This window comes from Chenopodium album, chromosome 6, assembly GCF_948465745.1.
Source record: "Chenopodium album chromosome 6, dcCheAlbu1.1, whole genome shotgun sequence".
Lineage (NCBI taxonomy): Eukaryota > Viridiplantae > Streptophyta > Magnoliopsida > Caryophyllales > Amaranthaceae > Chenopodium > Chenopodium album.
The window spans coordinates 11,690,712-11,711,065 of record NC_137839.1 but is presented as its reverse complement, the minus strand read 5'-3'; the positions used below and the strand labels follow the sequence as shown (position 1 = coordinate 11,711,065).

General features: G+C 35.1%; 1 pseudogene across 1 annotated transcript; it reads right to left on the bottom strand.

Moving 5' to 3' along the window:
• Positions 1-16,467: 16,467 nt before the first annotated feature.
• On the bottom strand, positions 16,468-18,518 carry LOC145634598 (PRA1 family protein F2 pseudogene; annotated as a pseudogene). Its single transcript, XR_014113441.1, has 2 exons — positions 17,710-18,518; positions 16,468-16,744 (listed from the first exon to the last, which is right to left on the bottom strand). The product of XR_014113441.1 is annotated as a PRA1 family protein F2 pseudogene (transcript).
• Positions 18,519-20,354: the final 1,836 nt, after the last annotated feature.

Here is a 20,354-nt window from a genome sequence, read left to right as displayed (position 1 = left end):
CCATTCGGAATATGAAACAACCCCATCATATAAGTTGGAATTGCTTGAGCCACATCTTTGATCAAAACCTCCTTCCCGACTTGTGAAAGTAGCTTTTCTTTCCACCCTTGCATCTTCTTCCAAATCCTCTCCTTCAAACACGCAAACACCGCTTTTTTAAAACGACCAATTATAGTTGGAAGCCTTGTTTAGTCCAACTTATCTATTAACTAATATTAAAACAAAATGTTGGTAAAATCATGCTTTCTCCAAATTGTACACATGTCATTCTGACATAATTTTTTTTTCAACCAATTTGCTATGGTGATGTCATTAATATCTGTTTTTCTATTTTTATGTTTTTATTTATTTTTTATATAATAAACCTTTCATATGTTTTGTCTTTTGTCCCTACCGAGTCTTTTTTTTTACAAGTATGTTAATATTTCAATGTTTAAAATTATTCATTTTTTTTTACAAGTAATATGTTACAGTAGAAATTACTTACCATGTATACAAAAAATTAACGGAGTAGAAAATTTTCTTTCTCCGTATTATAAACAAATCTCACAAATGTATTTGTTTAAAATCGTGCATCGCACGGGAAATAAACAAGTTTTTATTATTTCAGAAAAAATACGTTCAGATCATATTAGAAAAAAAAAGTTCAGATTAGATCATTCAGATTCAGTAAAAATAAATTCAAATTAAATCATCGTTTTATGTGTAGTTTTTTATCGCTAAATATCTTTAACTTCGTAATGAAAAATAAAGAAAATTACATAATAATAAAATATACATTAGTACGAATCTAACAAGACACCACTTGATATATTTTTTCCTTATAGATCATTGTACACTAAAAGTCAAAGTTTGATCAAATCTGATAACCAGATCAGATCATACTAGATCAGATCAGCTCATATTAGATCAGCAAAAATAAGGTGAACTAAACAAGCCCTTAGCAAGCTAGATAATTAGGGAGAGCGAAGGGATTGATAAGATGAACTAAGGTTTTGTTATCCTCGTTTTTTTTTTATCAAAATGAATATTATTTACTAAACTGAATTATAATTACTAAATTGAGATTAAATTATTTTTGCTGATTCACAATTATATTTTTTTTAGGGATGAAAGTTCGGTTTATAGTTTAAATTATAGCCAAGATCGAATTCAAAATGAATTAAGATCCGGTCCAATCCAAACCAAACCAAACCAAATTCATTTGACTTTTCTAATTAGAATCCTATCCAAAACAAAATTTGTTCCCTTCTTTCGCAACATTCAAACCTGAAACCCAAAATTCACCCAAAAAATTCCTACAATTATTTAACCTTTACTCAGTGGCGGATCCAACGCGGGTTCAGGAGGTTCAATTGAACCCCGTTAGATCCGGAAAAAAATAGGAAAGTTATTTAAAAAAAACAGAGAAACTAATATTATGATTTTGAAACAAAGATGTATCACATAAGGTGAGGAGCTCAGTTGGATAAGTAAGTGTAGTCTTGGACAACAAAACTCGGGTTCGACTCTCCCTGGACACAATTAGAGGTTTTTTTTGGTTTTTAATTTTCTCCTTTTTTTCCAATAACTTTCGTTCTCTCATTCTCTCATTCTTTGTACATTTGTTCCCTTTCTTAATTTCTTTTCTCAATTTTCATGGACAAATTAAAAAGCTCAAACCCAAACTTTCTTTCTCTATCTCTATCTCTTGCTCTTCTCACTACTCTAGCCGCCGCACCCAGTCTACTCACCGACGAGGGCGACGATCCTGGTGGTTCCGTGGTTGTGACCGACGGCCGACGACCTGCTGCCAGCCTGCGAGGTAAGTTTCTATCGTTGTTTTTTTTTTTCAATTTCTTAAAAAGTTAGTTTAATTTGTTTTGTAATTGGTTTATTTGTACTTGTTTATAATTATAAATTGTACTATTGTAGAATGTAGATTGTTAATTTGTTTTCTATTAAGTATTTAAGTGTTAATTTGTTTAATTTTTTTCAATTTGTTTTTTGAGTTTTTCAATTTCTTAATTGTTATTATGTTGATTGAATGATTGTTAATTATTTTGTAACTTTTGTTCATTTGTTGTATTGTTAGGCATGTTAGTTTGTTACTGTTAAATAAATTATGAAAAATGGACAATAGATGTAGTACTAATTAATTTTTTTTTATTATTGTAGTGTACTAGTGTGACCATGAATGGCATGAAAAGTTTGGAGCATTTTTGGAATATTATTGAAATTTGGACTTATTTTGTTGTGTACTTGTGTATTGGTATTTATTTGAATACTTTATTTTATACTTGAATACCCGATTAATATCCGCGTATTTAGATATCGGGTGTTTGATAAAGTTTGAACCCCCTAGGTTCAATTCTTGGATCCGCCACTGCCTTTTCTTGTTAAATATATTCACTTCTAGTATCCACTAACAACGTCGAAGAAATTGAGAGAAGGGGGTGAACATGAGAAGATATGGCCGACGAGGATGGCCAGTAAGCAGATCGGTGTGTGAAATGAAGGAGAATATGTGGAGTGAGTGATGAGCCATGACTTTGTGAGAGAATGAGATACTGAGAAATGAGATATATGGTTTTTTTTATTTTTTTTTTTAAAATTCTAGTTTATACTACGAAAGAGGAAAATCGGTTAGGATATTTTTTAAAAGAAAATGGGTTTAATATAATGGGTCAAAATTTCGAATTGTAATTTGTTTTCGATTATTTTATACAACTAACCGAATCCAAATTAAATAACTAATTCAGCTTAGTTTTCGTTTTGATTCGATATTAGTCCAAATTATTTTCACTCTTAATTTTTTTTCTTTATAATTACTGTTTTTTTACTAAAGTGATATAATTGAGGAGAATAGGACCTATTAAGGTGCTCTTCTGCCCCATACGCCAAAGGTTAATTTAGGGCCTGTTCTCATTGACTAAACTCAGCTGAACTGAGCTGAGCTGAACTGAACTGAGCTGAGCTGAACTGAACTGAACTGAACTGAAATGAATATTTTATAAGAGAAGGAAATTAGGAGCTGAAATGAATTGAACTGAACTGAAATGAATATTTTATAAGAGAAGGAAATTAGGAGCTGAATTGAACTGAACTGAGCTAAGCTGAACTAAATTTCAACGTAAGAGAACAGACCCTTAGTCTTCATCTCTTTTATAATTTCAATATTTGTCAAAATAGGCTTAATATATGTTAACTTAATACGCCAAGGTTAACTTATCACACCCTTTCAACCACCATTGCCCCCAACCAATGTCACCAGACTCACCACCCTCATTGGCACCGCTTTACCACAACCACCTTACAAGGATCGTTGTTGCTGCCTTAACACTAGCCATAACAAACCCCAGCCTCCACAAAACCTTACCCCCAACCACCTACCAACCTTACCACCCACCCGAAAACCACTCCTACTCACCCAAAACCACCCCAACCCAACCGGTAGTTCGGGAAAATAAAAAAAGAAAAAATTGGTAACCAATTATATAACATGTGGATTGGTAACCATTTACAATAGGTTGGTGACCGGTTGGGGTTATCATGATTCATGAGTAAATAGGTGTCAAAGATGGATTATTTTAAACGGAAATTTCACCAAATGCCACTGACAAATTTAAAAATTCATCAAATGCCAACGCACTTTTCAGAATTCACCAAATGCCACTCACAAACAGTAAAATGTCATGTCGTGCCATTAATGAGGTCTGGACGTTAACAGTTCGTTAATGCGAAATGACCATTATACCCTTATTTGGGGTTAATGGCGTGTGAATGATCATTGACTCTCTGACTTCTTCAATTTAGATCAAAAAAAAAAAAAAAAACTCCATCATTCTTCTTCTCTGTTCTTCGAACTTTCACCCTCATTCAAACTCTCAAATCTATACTCAAACTAGAAGCTTTCGTTAACACTTGAACAAAACACTCCTAAAAATTTAATCTTTTTTTGCGATTGAAGTTGTGCGAACCAGTACAGCAGTGACAAGTAAGGGGGGAAGTAGAAGCAAAAAGCTCTTGAATTTGAGTTTCGGGTGTTCGACATAGCATTCAAGGTAATAATCTCTATTTCGCTTTTCCATTCGCGTTTTGAATCTGGCATTTTTTGCGAAAATTGAGTTAGGGTTAGGGTTTTTTGAAACGTTCATATTAAATGTGATTACTTGAATTGACTGTGTGAATTATTGTTACATTTGATATTAAAATTGTTATTTGTTGGTATTGATTTGACATTGTTATGTTTTGTGATTGTGAGGTCTTTGAATTCCATATTTCGTAATTTTGTGTACTGGTATGTTAGGGTTTGGTATGTGGTTGTTGATATGAATCATATGTGTTGATATGAATCATATGTGTTGATGTTCAGTATAGTAATGTGTATGTAATTTGTTGTTTATAGGATGAGTAAAGTGTGGCTTGATGTCCATTAATTATAGAGATCTGGGGTTTGATGTATTGGTTGATGATACTGACAGAACAAGTTTAATGGACTTGTATGAGTTTATGTTTGAGGACTCTGTTAAGCAAAATGTGATCCTTCCAAAGTACTTTAGTTTGTATGTACTGCCACCTAGAACTAATAGGAAGTTGGAGTTGTGTTCTGATAGGGATATGCTGAAAATGTGGGAGTGGTTTGGACATAAGGAAACAATAGTAATCTATTTAGAGGAAAAAGAAAGTCCTAGTCTGGTGTTTAAGGATGCTGAGGATAATTGGCAAAAAAGGATTAAGGCCATGGCTGAGAAGGCTAGGTTAGAAGCTGAAAAGGCCCAGGCTGATAGAGAGTTAGAGGAACTGGAACCTTTTACAGTTGCAGTTGAGGTTCCTGTTGCTAATGTGGATGGGGGAGAGGATGAGTATGTAAGAGTGTTTGAGACTCCATTAGCTGATGAGGTTTTTCCTGGGCAATCTCAACCTGAGCCTGAGCAAAATACTCAACCATCTACCCCACCTAAACATTGTTAACCAACTTCTCCTCTCAACCAACCCAAAACCTCGGGTGTGAGGAGGAATATGACCCCAAGGAAAAGGAAGAGAACACCCAAAAAAAAGCCACCACCTCAAACCCCCTCACCAGCTCAAACCACCTCACCACCTCAAACAACCTCACCACCTCAAACTGACAACCAAAATTTCCAAACTGACTCACCACCTCATTCACCTGAAGCACCACATTCACCTGGACCACAACCACCATCACCACCTCTTTCACCTGAAGCACCACAATCACCTGGACCACAACCACCATCACCACCAGTTCCTCAGGCAGAATCAGTTCCAGCTCAAACTAATGTCAATCAAACATCAGAACCAGCTACTACTACGCCTGAGAAACCTAAAAAAATTTGTAGATCAAGGCCACCAGGATTTAGAACCAAAAAGAGTTGTGGAAAAAGGGTTGCTGGGGGGAGTAATGATGAAGGTGTGAGCTTAAGGAGATCTGAAAGACACAAGAAGCCACCAGCTGGGGTTGAAAGTAGTGAGGATGAGTGCTCTAATGATGATGATGAGAGTGAGGATTCAGATTACATTCAATCTGGCAGTGAACAATATGATGATGATTTGGATCTTGCTGACTTCATAGAAGATGAGGAAGAAGTACAATGCCTGTATGATGACATCCCACCCAAAGAATTTGAAGATTACCTTAATGGGACCCAAGCAATGGATAAGACATACAAGAATGGCAAGGTTTGGAGAGATTGTGAATTTGGAAGCATTAAACTGGAGCCATGGTTGATTTTTGCAGACAAAGAGTCATTCTATGAAGTGTTTAAGGATTTTTGTGTACAAGAAGGTTTTCGAGTTTTTGTTGAAAAGAGTGACCCTACCAGGTTTATAGCAAGATGTGATATAGATGGTTGCAACTGGAGAATCCATGCATCAAGCATAGCTGACAAAGTGAGCTGGGCAATCAAAACTTTGACAGGGGAGCATGCAACTTGTGGCAAGCTTGAGATAAATCCAATTGTTGGCTGTGATTGGCTTTGCAGACATCTGCAATCAGATATTCAAGCCAATCTAGATATCCTAGTTGAGTCTCTGCAAAGAATCTGTATGGAAAGGTACAGAATTCAAGTGAAGAAAAGGTTATTTTACAAGGTGAAAGCAATTGCCAAGGAGCTCATTCATGGTGGATTTGGAGAGGCCTACAGTCTCCTTCCAAGATATGCTGAGATGGTCAAGCAGACCAATCCAGGGAGTTATGCACTAGTGACATGGACACAAGTTTGTGCAAATGTCCAACCTAGGTACAAAGCATGCTTCTTTTCTTTTGCTGCACAAGTTAGAGGTTTTTTGAGAGGTTGTAGGCCAATCATTGGCATTGACGGAGCCCATCTTAGTGGATATTATAAAGGGATACTGCTAACAGCTGTTGGAATTGATGGGAACAATGAGATATTTGTGTTTGCTTATGGCATAGTCAGTACAGAGAGTGTTGAGACTTGGGGTTATTTTATGAGGAATTTAAAGTGCCTCTTTGAGAAAGAGGGATGCAACAGAGATGATTGGACATTTCTTTCTAACAGGATGAAGGTAAATCAGTCTCTTTAGCATACACTTGTTTTTTTTTTTTTTTTTATTACTTTACAGTACTATTTCCTCACTTGTAATATGGTTTTGCAGGGAGTTGATGCAACAATTATGGAGACATTTCCCAGAGCTAGTAGAAGAATATGCTGTCAGCACTTGTACAGCAACTGCAAAACAAAAGGCTTTAGTGGAACAACATTTCACAAATTGTTTTGGGTTGCTACTGATGCTTACAATCCATATGTTTTCAACAAAGCAATGGAGAAGATTCATGTCTACAATCCAGATGTTGTTCTGTATTTGGAGAGTACCACTGAAGTTTGGTCAAGGCATCAGTTTGACCCAGTTGTCTGTTGTGACCATAACACAACAAATTTTGTTGAATCATTCAACTCTTGCACCAAGCCATACAGAGATCTACCTGTGTTAAAGCTTCTTAAAGGTTAAACAAGAATTTTCTCATGTTTTATCACTTTGCAAATGCCATTTCAACCTAGTTTAATTTTGTAACTGGTTTTAATTTTGCAGCTATAAGGCAATGGTGCATGAAAAGGATGGCTCCAACGTTTGATAAAGCAACTTCAATGGGGGATGGGGAACTAACTGAGTATGCAACAAAGATCTTGCAAACAAGATCAGATGAGTCCAGGTTCTGCTATGCTACACCATGTGGGGGTGATGAGTTTGAGGTGAGAGATGCACATGTGTACTATCCCATCAAACTAGGGGCTGGAGGTTGTGGTTGTGGGAAGTGGCAACATTCAGGGATCCCATGTAAGCATGTGCTCAGGGTGATTTACCACCAAAGGATGCAAGCTACAGATTTTGTATCACCTTATTTCAAAGGGAGGGCATACAAAAACACTTATGGAGAGCATATGCACCCAATGCCTGACCAAACTCAGTGGCCTTCATTCAACCTCCCTGACATACTACCACCCTTAGTGAAAAGATCAGCAAGCAGACCCAAGAAACAGAGAAGAAGAGGGGCAAATGAAGCAAGAAAGGGAAAGAGACATAGTTCAGTCAAGTGCAGCCTATGCAAAGAATTGGGCCACAACATGAAGACATGTGCAACAAAGAAAAAGAGTGCAGCAGCTGAAGCAGCAAGTGCAGCAAACAACAGCACTGAGCAGCCTGAAGCAACAACTGCAGCAATCAACAACAATGCAGAGGCTGAATCAAGCACTTCAAAGACCAAGAAGAGATCAAAGAAAGCTGCATAAAATCCACAGCCCTGCCCTTTTGAATGCACATCATATTTGTTAATGAAATCCTAATTTTTGAACATTAATATTCCACTGTGTGCTGTACCTAAGTGTTTTGTTTTTTGGGAAAAATTCTGAATTATGTCAGCAAGGGCATTTTATTTTGAGATGAACAGAAAACAGTAGCCAAAATTTTTTAGATGAACATGATTGCAACTTATCATATTATACTAGAAATGTTTAAATTAACACTTTATTTACTTTCATTGCAATTACATTGTTGTTCACTTCATCATTACAATCACAACTATTACACACATAACAACTCCTACTTTCATAATAGAATTGAGAACTTTTTGTTGCTGCCTCACTTTCTTCTTCAATTGCTTCAATTCATCATACACATCGCTATGTCCCGATCCATCCCTATCATAACAATTTCCCCTACTTTGAGCTTCTTCCGGCTTGAGGACTTTACACCATTTGAAACTATTACACGAGTCGCACTTGTAATAAGCCTTTGAGGATTTGATGTTGACTCCGAACTTCTAATTGCGTATTTCCGACCACAACCGCAAAACTTGTTTGGAACTCTTACATATGCATACTCGTATGTGGAGGAGGATGTGTTTGATAACAAACTCATGATTATGCATGTAGAGGGATGCAATGTGTGTTCTAAGTCTCATATTTATACAACAAAGTGGGTGCAACGGCTATTTTACCCCAACAATATTTCAAAAATGTTCAAATAAACCAGCCGTTAGTACTCATTTGATTAGAGGGTTACTGTGAAATAATTTACAAAAGTAATGGCATTTCATGCAAAATAATAATTTGTAAATGCCATTTTGTGAATTAAGAATCCTAGTAACGGACTGTTAACGTCCAGACCTCATTAATGGCACGACATGACATTTTACTGTTTGTGAGTGGCATTTGGTGAATTCTGAAAAGTGCGATGGCATTTGATGAATTTTTAAATTTGTCAGTGGCATTTGGTGAAATAGCAGTATTTTAAAAGAACAGAACAAAAGGTTAAATTGTTATAATCAATTTTTCCTTTCAATTTAGAGAAAAAATAAAAATTGTAGTGCATGTAGGATTAAGATATGTAAATCCAATACTTTTGCCAATTTTAAACTATGGCAACTATGGCAGTCACAACCAATATTCTGTGGACGACTATACGTTTCAAAAAACAAATAATGTGAACAAAACCAACAACAAATTGATTGGTGTTATGAAATATATAGAAATTAGAGGATTAAGAGAAGAAGGTAATAAGAGAAGTATTACTACTATTATGTATTACTCTTGGTAATATTTTTGTGTGTCATACAAGTGAAATTACATGGCTATTTATAGTAGTAAGAACCACTATTACATTGTGGGCTATAACCTTAGAGGGTGGCAATTAGGGTTGGCTACTACATTAAATGTAATGAAGAAATTGGAGTGTGGACATTCACACCTTGACTAAATTAATTAACTCTTAACACTCCCCCTTGAATGTCCATACAGAATAGGGTATATGTTGCCTCGTTAAAACCTTGCTAGGTAAAACCCTTTAGGATAAAAGCCATAGCTAAGGGAAAAGAGTACAACAATATATTACTATATGCTTTAGTGTACTGCCTCATTAAAAACCTTGTCAGGAAAAAACCCATTGGGATAAAAACCTGATCGAAGGGAAAAAGAGTGCAGTGCATATAATGCTCCCCCTGATTTTAACATAGTTTATGAAGACGACGCATCCCAATCTTGTGGACCAACCGCTCAACACTCTTCGAAGGTAGGGACTTTGTAAACAAGTCTGCAAGATTATCAGATGATTGGATCTGTTGGACATTTATCTTCCCTTCCTTCTGCAAATCGTGTGTAAAGAACAGTTTTGGGGATATATGTTTAGTCCTATCACCTTTAATATATCCTTCAGTTACTTGTGCAATACATGCAGTATTGTCTTCGTAAATGATGGTTGGACTTTCAGTTACTTCTTTCATCCCACATTCTTCTTGGATATTGCCGATCATTGACCTTAGCCATACACACTCACGTCCTGCTTCATAAAGGGCAATCAACTCAGCATGATTTGATGATGTCGCAGTTAAGGTTTGCTTTGTTGATTTCCAAGAAATTGCAGTTCCACCATAGGTGAACAGATATCCAGTTTGTGACTTGGCGTTTTGTGGGTCTGATAGATATCCAGCATCTGCATATCCGATGAGGGTGGCATCTTGCCTTGATTGATAAAACAAACCAAGATCTTTTGTTCCTCGTAGATATCGTAGTAAGTGTCTTACTCCTTTCCAGTGTCTCTTCGTTGGTGCGTTGCTAAACCTGGCTAACAAATTCACAGAAAAAGCTATGTCTGGTCTAGTATTGTTAGCTAGATACATTAGAGCCCCAATTGCACTTAGATATGGTACTTCAGGACCAAGGACATCCTCGTTTTCCTCTCGAGGTCTAAATGGATCATATTTCATAGTCAAAGACCGAACAATCATCGGGGTGTTTGTTGGGGTCGCTTTGTCCATGAAAAAACGTTTTAACACTCTTTCGGTGTAGTTAGACTGATGGACGAAAATACCATTATTTAAGTGCTCAATTTGCAATCCAAGGCAAAATTTAGTTTGTCCAAGGTCTTTCATCTCAAATTCTTTCATTAAGTATTTTGCAGTTCTTTCAAGTTCATTTGGGGTTCCAATGATATTCAAGTCATCAACATAAACTGCAACAATTGCAAACCCTGATTGTGATCTCTTAATGAAAACACAAGGACTGATTTGATTATTCTTGAACCCTTCTTTCATAAGGTATTCACTAAGACGATTATACCACATCCTCCCAGACTGTTTCAATCCATAAAGTGACCTTTTTAATTTTATGGAAAGTAAATGTCTAGGCTTGTGGTTTTCTGGTAATTTTAGTCCATCTGGGACTTTCATATAAATATCTGTATCGAGTGACCCATATAAATATGCGGTTACTACATCCATTAATCGCATCTTTAGTCCTTCTGAGACTGTCAAGCTTACCAGAAATCTTAACGTAGTTGCATCAACTACGGGAGAATATGTCTCCTCATAATCAATCCATGGAATTTGAGAAAAACCTTGGGCTACAAGTCTTGCCTTGTATCTTACAATTTCATTTTTCTCATTTCGTTTTCTCACAAATACCCACTTGTATCCAACTGGCTTTACACCTTCTGGTGTAAGGGTTATTTTTCCAAACACTTCTCGTTTTTCGAGTGACTTTAACTCTGTCTGCATTGCCTCTTTCCATTTTGGCCAATCATGCCTGCAACGACATTCTTCCACTGTTCTTGGTTCACTATCATTTTCGTCAGATGCCATTTCAATTGCAATGGAATATGCAAATATTTCATTTACGATAACATCATTTCTATTCCAATAATTCCTGGTAGAAACAAAATTTATTGAAGTTTCATTGTTATCGATGTTATGGTCATCTTGTTCATCCCCTTTCGGATTATCATCTTTTTCTCTATTCTTATCTGTACTTTGTCTTTCTTGACCTTCTGTAAGGGGAATATTGTTGATCTCATCAGGTCTTTTTAATTTTCTTGGTTTAGAGTCTTTTGAACCAAGTGGTCTTCCACGCTTTCGGCGTGCTAGAGATTCATTTTCAGTGATCTTATCACCAGATGGAATTTCAATTCGTGCAGGGGCATTTTCAGCTGGTATATGTGATTTTGTCACTTTCTTTGCATCTATAAATGCATCAGGCAGCTGATTTGCAATGCTTTGTAAATGAACAATTTTCTGAACTTCTTGTTCACACATATTTGTTCGTGGATCAAACATTGACAATTGTGTTGCATTCCAAATGATTTCTATTTCTTTCTTTCGTGGGTCCACTTTCTCTCCCCCTAAGGCTGGGAATACTGTCTCATTGAAATGACAGTCGGCAAATCTGGCCGTAAATAAATCACCGGTCATTGGTTCAAGATATTTAATTATGGAGGGTGATTCAAACCCAACATAAATTCCCAGCCTTCTTTGTGGACCCATCTTTGTTCGTTGGGGTGGAGCAATAGGAACATACACCGCACAACCAAAAATTTTTAGATGTGAGACATTAGGTTCTCGACCAAAAACTAATTGTAGTGGTGAGAACTTATGATAAGCAGTTGGTCTCAACCTAATTAGAGTTGCCGCATGTATTATGGCATGACCCCAAGCAGATGAAGGCAATTTTGATCTCATCAATAATGGCCTTGCAATCAATTGTAGTCCCTTAATTAATGACTCAGCAAGTCCATTTTGTGTATGAACATGAGCTACTGGATGTTCTACAACAATTCCAATCGACATACAATAATCATTAAATGTTTGGGATGTAAATTCCCCAGCATTGTCAAGCCTTATTCTTTTTATTGTATGGTCTGGAAATTGTGCTCTTAGTTTAATAATTTGAGCAAGGAGTTTTGCAAAAGCAACATTTCTATTGGATAAGAGACTTACATGTGACCATCGAGTTGAGGCATCAATTAATACCATAAAATATCGGAATGGTCCACATGCAGGATTAATTGGTCCACAAATGTCTCCTTGAATCCTCTCTAAAAATGTTGGAGATTCAGTAGCAATTTTGTTCATAGATGGCCTTATTATTAATTTGCCAAGTGAACATGCAGAGCATGTTAATTCATCTGATCGAGGGATTTTAACATTCCTAATTGAATGTCCTACTGAATTTGCTATAATCTTGTGCATCATTCCTGTACCAGGATGACCCAAACGATCATGCCATAAATTTAGCAGATTCTTATTATCTAACTTCTGGTTAGATATCGAATTTATTTCAACTGGTCGTATATCTATATGATATAACCCTGAAGAATATGCTGGCAATTTCTCATACACATGTTTCTTGCCATGTTTTTCTGCCGTGAGGCATAAATATTCCTTTTGATCCACTATCATTGTTTCTAAATGAAAACCATTTTGACGCACATCTTTAAAACTTATAAGATTTCTTCGAGATTTACTCGAATATAAAGCGTCAATAATGATTAATTTTGTTCCATTTGGGAGTATTATGCAAGCTTTTCCAGAACCTTCTATTAGCTTGGCTGTCCCAGAAATGGTATTAACATTTGCTTGAAATAATTTTAACTTTAAAAAAATATTTTCTATCCTTCAGAATAGTGTGTGTTGTTCCACTGTCCAAAAGGCATTGAAATTTGGAACCAACTTCGGGCAGATCCATATCTTCATAAAATAATAAGTATAAGATTAGTTTAAGATAATTTAACTGGACTTACTTTATTAATGATGAAAAATTAAGAGTACATAACTTGAACATGAAAAAAAAAAAAACATACAAGAAAAGTACATAATGAAAACATAATACATATCATAGTAATTGATGAATTATCTAAACATGATTATTCTCTCCAAAGATATATTCACCACCAGCTTCACCATTGTCTATATGGAAATCAGACACATCAAGGCTAATTCCAGGGACATTTTCTTCATTAACATAATTTGTTTCGGCATGTTTTTCTTTCCCTTTAATGGAAGCCTGGTATAGTTCTACCAGATGTTTGGCCGTACGGCAAGTACGTCCCCAATGTCCAGTCATGCCACATCTATAGCATGTGTCTTTTCCTTTTGTGGTGGCTTGATTTTTGTTTCCTTGTTGATGCCCCCTTTGAGTGTTGTTTCTAGGGGGAAATTGGCCTCTACCACGGCCATAACCACGTCCACGGCCACGTCCGCGGAAATTTCCACGACCTCTGCCACGATTATTATATTTTCCACGTCCACCTCTATGAGCAACATTTGTCTCGGGTGGATTTGAGCTTTCTACAGCATCTGTTTCATTGAATGCTTGAGACCCAGTTGGTCTTAGGTTGTGATTCTTCAACAGAAGATCATTATTCTTTTCAGCAACCAATAATGTAGAAATAAGCTCAGAATATTTTGCAAAGCCTCTTTCACGGTATTGTTGTTGCAATACAATGTTGTTAGCATGGAATGTAGAGAGTGTTTTCTCTATCATTTGCACTTCAGTGACTGGTTGATCACAATATCTCAATATTGATACGATTTTATATAGTGATGAATTATAATCACTGACAGATTTAAAGTCCTGAAATCTCAGGTTTGTCCACTCAAATTGTGCTGAAGGAAGGAGTACCCTTTTATGGTGGTCATATCTTCCTTTCAGGCTATCCCATAGTTCTCTGGGATTTTCCACCATTAAATACTCGGTTTTCAAACTGTTATGTAAATGATGCCTTAAGAGAACTATAGCTTTTGCTTTCTCTTGATCAGTTGGAACTTTAACTTGAGCATGGGCATCTTTTTCGTTTCCTGGGATGGTAATTTCTTTGATTGTATGTTCCAATCCCTGAGCCTTCAAATTCATTTGGGCATCAACTGTCCATTCAAGATAATTATGTCCGGACAAGTCTAATACGTCAAATTGTCTTTTCATCAAGTCTCCCATTTTAACTACAATCAAATAGGTAATTATTATTAAGCCAATTAAGCAAGTGATAATTAAAGTAATCAAATTGTAATCATAATAATAATCCATTTAAAACATATTTGCTTCTCCCCCTTGGGTTATTATTATGATGTACATAAAGTTAAGCTAAAATTAAACATGATCATTACGTTAGTAACGACAACAACAATAATAACAATAACAATGATAATAATAACAATAACAATAAATACTACTACTATTACTACATCACCGACAACGACAACAACAATAATAATAATAATAATAATATTAATGACATACATTAATGATAAGACAAAAGAAACATTTATTATAACAAAATGCACTTATAATCTACCTAGAAGACAAAAAAACTTGAAGTACTACGGAGATTACATGCATGAATTCCCTTTGTCGAAAAACCGAGCGCTACTTATGTAAAATGATGAAAATCATCATTGCCATTAATAAAACTACTAGGGCCATAATTAAAACTAAATATAGTTTTAATTTCCTTAAATCTTCTTCAAAGGTAAAGGGGTGTGGTGGTTGTCGGTTGTCGACGGGGAACATGGTGTGTGACCGGTGTAGATGGAGGAAGAAGAAGAGGAGATAATTTAGGTAAAGTTTAAGGAGGGGATAAGGTTTGTATGGTGAAATAAGGGGGTGTAATCCGCCTTTTATAGGGGGGTAAATTATCCGTTTCAGCTTTACACTACTGTAAAAATATCATACAATGTTCTAGTAGACTGGTAAAATAATCGTAATCAAACTATTAATATTTACAAACGTAAATAAGTATCACACTGGGATGCAAGCCGTAGTGGTCCGAGAACCCTAATCTATTCATGAGGTCAAGGGTTCGAAAACTGAAAGAAACATAAAAGTGTGTAATCTAAAAATTAAATAAATATAAAGGCTGCATCATTTTTTTTTCATTTTAGTAATTATGCACAAGTAAGTAAGTATAAACATGATTTGTGTGACCATGAAATTTACTCTATTAACATGCATACAACAAATATTTCCACATGCAAAAGTAATTATATATTACTTTCTATAACCATGCATGAGAGTTACCAAACTAAGTATCATAAATAAGGTATGTATTGATATCCTCATTTTTAATCAACATGGCTAATTATGTGGAGTAATTTTGTGGAGAAATATATTGTGAGTTTCTGGTATAGAGGATCCCATATGGGCAACTATAGAGCATACTCCTCAAAATATATTTTGTGAAAGAAATTGAATCTTTGTAAAAATTGGATAATCGGTATAAGTATACCTGATTGAAGATGGTGCTGATAACGTGTTATGAAATATATAGAAATTAGAGGATTAAGAGAAGAAGGTAATAAGAGAAGTATTACTACTATTATGTATTACTCTTGGTAATATTTTTGTGTGTCATACAAGTGAAATTACATGGCTATTTATAGTAGTAAGAACCACTATTACATTGTGGGCTATAACCTTAGAGGGTGGCAATTAGGGTTGGCTACTACATTAAATGTAATGAAGAAATTGGAGTGTGGACATTCACACATTGACTAAATTAATTAACTCTTAACAATTGGGATTATATTTTCCTCCACTAGCTTTTTTATTCAAAGAGTTCTAGAATGTGGGGAAATAAAACAAACACAATTATACATAAATGAATTAGTATCTAACTAACAAAGTAATAATGACATCAGCAAGCAAACAACCACGTAAAGATAGTCCAGCTTGTTCCAGAACAGTAGAACATCAAAGCTTCTATTATTAGCAGTTTAGCACCACAATCTCTCTTTTTTTTTTTTAAATAATAAATACGAGTAGTTTTTATATTCACCTGTAATCAATCAAACACCATTACTCTATGGCCCTGTTTGATAATTAGCTTTTAGCTGATTGGTATATCTGATTATATTAACTGGTTTGACTAGCTGATTATATTAGCTTATTTGACTAGCTAGTTGTAAATAGCCGATTGTGTAAAAGTGTTTGATAAATAGCTGTTTATTATTAGCTGTTTCAATGTATTTAATACCCAAAAAGCTAATTCTTCATTAAGCTAATTGTAAAAAGCTCTTAAAATGAGCTTTTTGGAACCAAAAAGCTCTTTTAATAAGTTATTTACCAAACACCCAAATTAGCTTTGTAAATTGGTCAAACCTCTAATATTACTCAATAAGCTAAAAGCTTTTCAAAAAGTTCTTTACCAAACAAGTTCTATATCTTATTTTTTTTCTTGTTTACCTTTCTAAAAACTTGTACAAGCTAAATGAAGTTTTTATTTGGGGACACAAATGTAGTACAAATATATCGCATCAAGAGTAAAAGTCTCCAACACACATCTGTTACATGTTCATCCATGTTCAAATGAAGCAAAATGACACATATATTCACATTTGCCGCCAACAATATCCCTTTCTATGACATAAAATAAAAAATCCTATCAATCTAAACAAAGTGGCATCATCTCCTTGTCTTTATACTCCGAAGTTGATCAATTGAGCAACTAAATAAGTGCAAAATCGCTGAAAGTTAGGAAAACAGAGAATTGTCATCTTGTAAATGAAGCAGTAACACACAAGCTAGACGCTGTTTGAAATTTGAATGCAACGATTTTTCTATGTAGCGGTAATAAATCACTATCCGGGATCAAATAACCGTCCATTGATGTCGTTTTTCAACATACAGCCAACACGAGATTATGTTCACTGCTTTTAACAGATAACTTAAAGAGAGGGCAAGTGTTAGTAGAGAATCATAATTTCATTCATATCATTAAGCGGATGTTTTGAGATTTTCCTCAGTTTTGGAATATAAACAATCATGATTGAATATAATGATCTTATTTCGAAGATTCAATAAGCATAAAGAGTTCTCGTAAAAAGTTTAAGTAGCATTACCAGTCAATTACAATGAGAACCTACATCTCCAACATTTATTTCAAAGATCGATAACAGTTCCTCATCATTAATGTTCATACCGTAACATAGTAGTATGAGTAACAAGAAAAATGATCTGAATTCTAGCATTCGACAAGAGTTCCTCGTCATACATGTTCTTATTGGTCACATACTGAAACTAGTACAAATAAGTGAATAACAAGATCTCACACCATGTATTGCCTGGTACAAGAGAGTTTACACAAGTAGAGAAACATTTGCTTACAAAATGGAAACTAAACAATTAAAAAAAAAATCGGAATAATAAAGAAAATGTTCAATGAAATTGGCATTGAAAATTTGATCAACAAAATAACAATTTAATCAACTTCAGCCCAGCATACAAATTTCTAAACTACATATTCCGAAAAAAAATAAAAAAAATTAAACCTATGATAATGCGGAAGATAAAAATTAAACTTAAAAAATTACACGAAATTGATTATACTTACCTATTTCCCTAAAATAATTTAAATAGAAATCACTAATTCACTAAAATTTTAAGCACAACAACAAAAAAAATTAAATAAAAAAGTGAAGAACGAACTCACAAATATTACAATTTCTGATTACAATCCAGAATTTCAATTGGAAGCCGAAAACGAAGACGACGCCGTATCCTTCAAAGGAAGCCGTTCACCCAACCCACCAACACCACGACTAAACCCACCACGCGCGTCACTCTCATCATCAAACCCAGTCGCGGTGAGCGGAAGATCATCCGTTCTCCTCACCGCGGCATGAATCACAATCACAGCAACTGCAACACTAAGCGCCACAACAATATTCGCTGTGACATCAGTAAGAAGCAAGAAAACCACGGTCAAGACAGCAAGAAGCGCAAGCACAATCTTATCATCAACGATGTACCCAAAAACAAATAGCGGCGTGTCGCGGAGAAAGTAGAGGAACAGCCAAGCGGACATGGTGCAGAGGAAGACGATGAGGGAGATGGGGTGCCAGAGAAGAGAGCAGAAGAGGATGAGAAGGGTAATGATGGCGTAGTTCATACGGAAGAAGGAGAGGTTGGTTTTGATCCGGAGAACGACGTCGTTGAAGGAGGAGGGGAGGGAGAGGGAGGAGAGAGAAAGTAAGAGGTTCCATGGACGGCGATGGGTGGTGTAGGTAGATTGGATCTTGTGTTTGGCGTGGGAGATGAAATGGAGGTTTGTTAATGGAGGTGGGTCGGGTGAATTGGAAGTGGGAATGGTGCCATAGGTTGTCATTTGGGTTTGGGTGATTCAATCTGGGGTTTGATTTCAACAAGGGGGGATATTGGGGTCGGGGAGATGAAGGTAGGAGAGAGAATATGGGATTCGGTGGCGCGTGTTTGGAGTTTTTTTTTTTGTTTCACTTTATAAATTTTGGTTTTGGGAAATTGGTTGAAAATATTCTAAGGGAAAAATCGGAATATCTACGCTCCGTTTGTCCCATAATATAGATTTTGTTTGTGTTTTTTACGGCATTTAAGAAATACTCCCGCCGTCCCCCACTGATAGTCATTTTTGGTAGATGAATTACATTTATAAAAGTTAAAAGCGCAATCATAGATGAATAAGTATAGCCCGCTACCAGGTAGGGACAACACATGTCCATACCTACGTTGAAAAAAAAAATTCGCTAAGTGTTGGAAAATTAAAATTTGCTATACTGTTATTTTAAGTCTATGCTTGTTATAATAAAGTTAAATACTGTTATATGTTCCTTCAATATTGTTATCAAAATGTCGTTTTGCTCTTTTCAGTAGTACTTTTATTTGCATACAGTTATTGCTCAAGAAAAATCTGTTATTAAGGAAGACAATACTATTATTATAGGGTTAGAAACTGTTTTAGTAGTGCAACTGAGATAATTTGGTATCAGAGCCATACAGTTAAATCCAAGTAAAATAGTTAATTAAATTAAATAATTAAGTAAAGCCGGAGAATACTAGACCTTCTACTGAGTGTAAGAAGCCTGATTTTAAACACTACTATCATATTCCTGAAAATACTAATAATTTCGGCCCAATCCTTAATTATATTGTAGATCAAATTGGTGAGCTTAAAGTAGAAGTTGGTAGCATACATTGTCGTTGCATGAGCAGTGAACATAAACTATCAACAACGATATCAGAGATTAATAAAAACATAAGTGAGCTAAAAGAACAAGTTAAACAAGTACAACTTGCTTTAACAAACGAAGTAAGACATCAGTTTAATAAAGAAGTATCATCTAATAAGGACAAGGTTATTCCTTATAAATATAAGTATCCTTTTCAAAATTTAGATAAAAATAAGAAATTTACTGTATCACTCCCTAAAAGACCTACTAGTAATCAAGAAAAGAACAAATAAACTAAAGATGAGCCATCGTCTTCAGGAGAAAACGATTGAAGAATTGCAAATCTTGTTCGATAAAGAAGAAAACCCTAATAAACTAAATGATATCATTAAAATTATTTCTGAAAAAATGATTGCTGCTGATATAGTTAATGAGAATAACTATGCTACTTTAGAAGAAGACTTGTATCAACAAATGGGATTAATGAAACTAGATGATCTGGACTTTCTACCTATAGAAGAGGTTAAGCAAAAGATTGAAAATAAATTAGGTAAAAGGGTAATGGATAGTAATGATGTTGGAGAAGAAATTATTAATGAAAATATTAATGTAAACAACGTTATCCAAAAACCTAGGTATCAAGGAGAAGGAAGTTGCACACAACCAGGATACATACCAGGGAAGACAACCCGATTTAGTGTCAAGGTTATGCCAAACCAAATTCCTAAACAAGAAGAGGTGACCCTTGAACCTATAAGTCAAACTGGCTATAAACTTAAGTTAGATGGTGTAAGAGATAGATAAGATGTTTTAGATCAATGGAAAAAGAGCATGAGTAGTGTACTCAATTTAAACACTGAATGGACTTCTGAAAATTTCCTAAATTACATCGAACATAGTTTCTATGGCTGTGTAGAAGATTGGTACGATGGAATAGATGAAGAAGTCAAAACTACATTAAGAGCTAGTGAATCTCCTACTAGAATGTTTAGACAGTTATGTCAATACATTGAGTTAGAATTCATTGGTCCTAGAGTTGATCCTAATGAAAAACGAATAGAATATCAAAGAAAGTTAAGTAATTTGACCATCTGTAATATGAAATATGTTGATAATTACATTATGGAATTTGAAACATATTATTATAAAATTG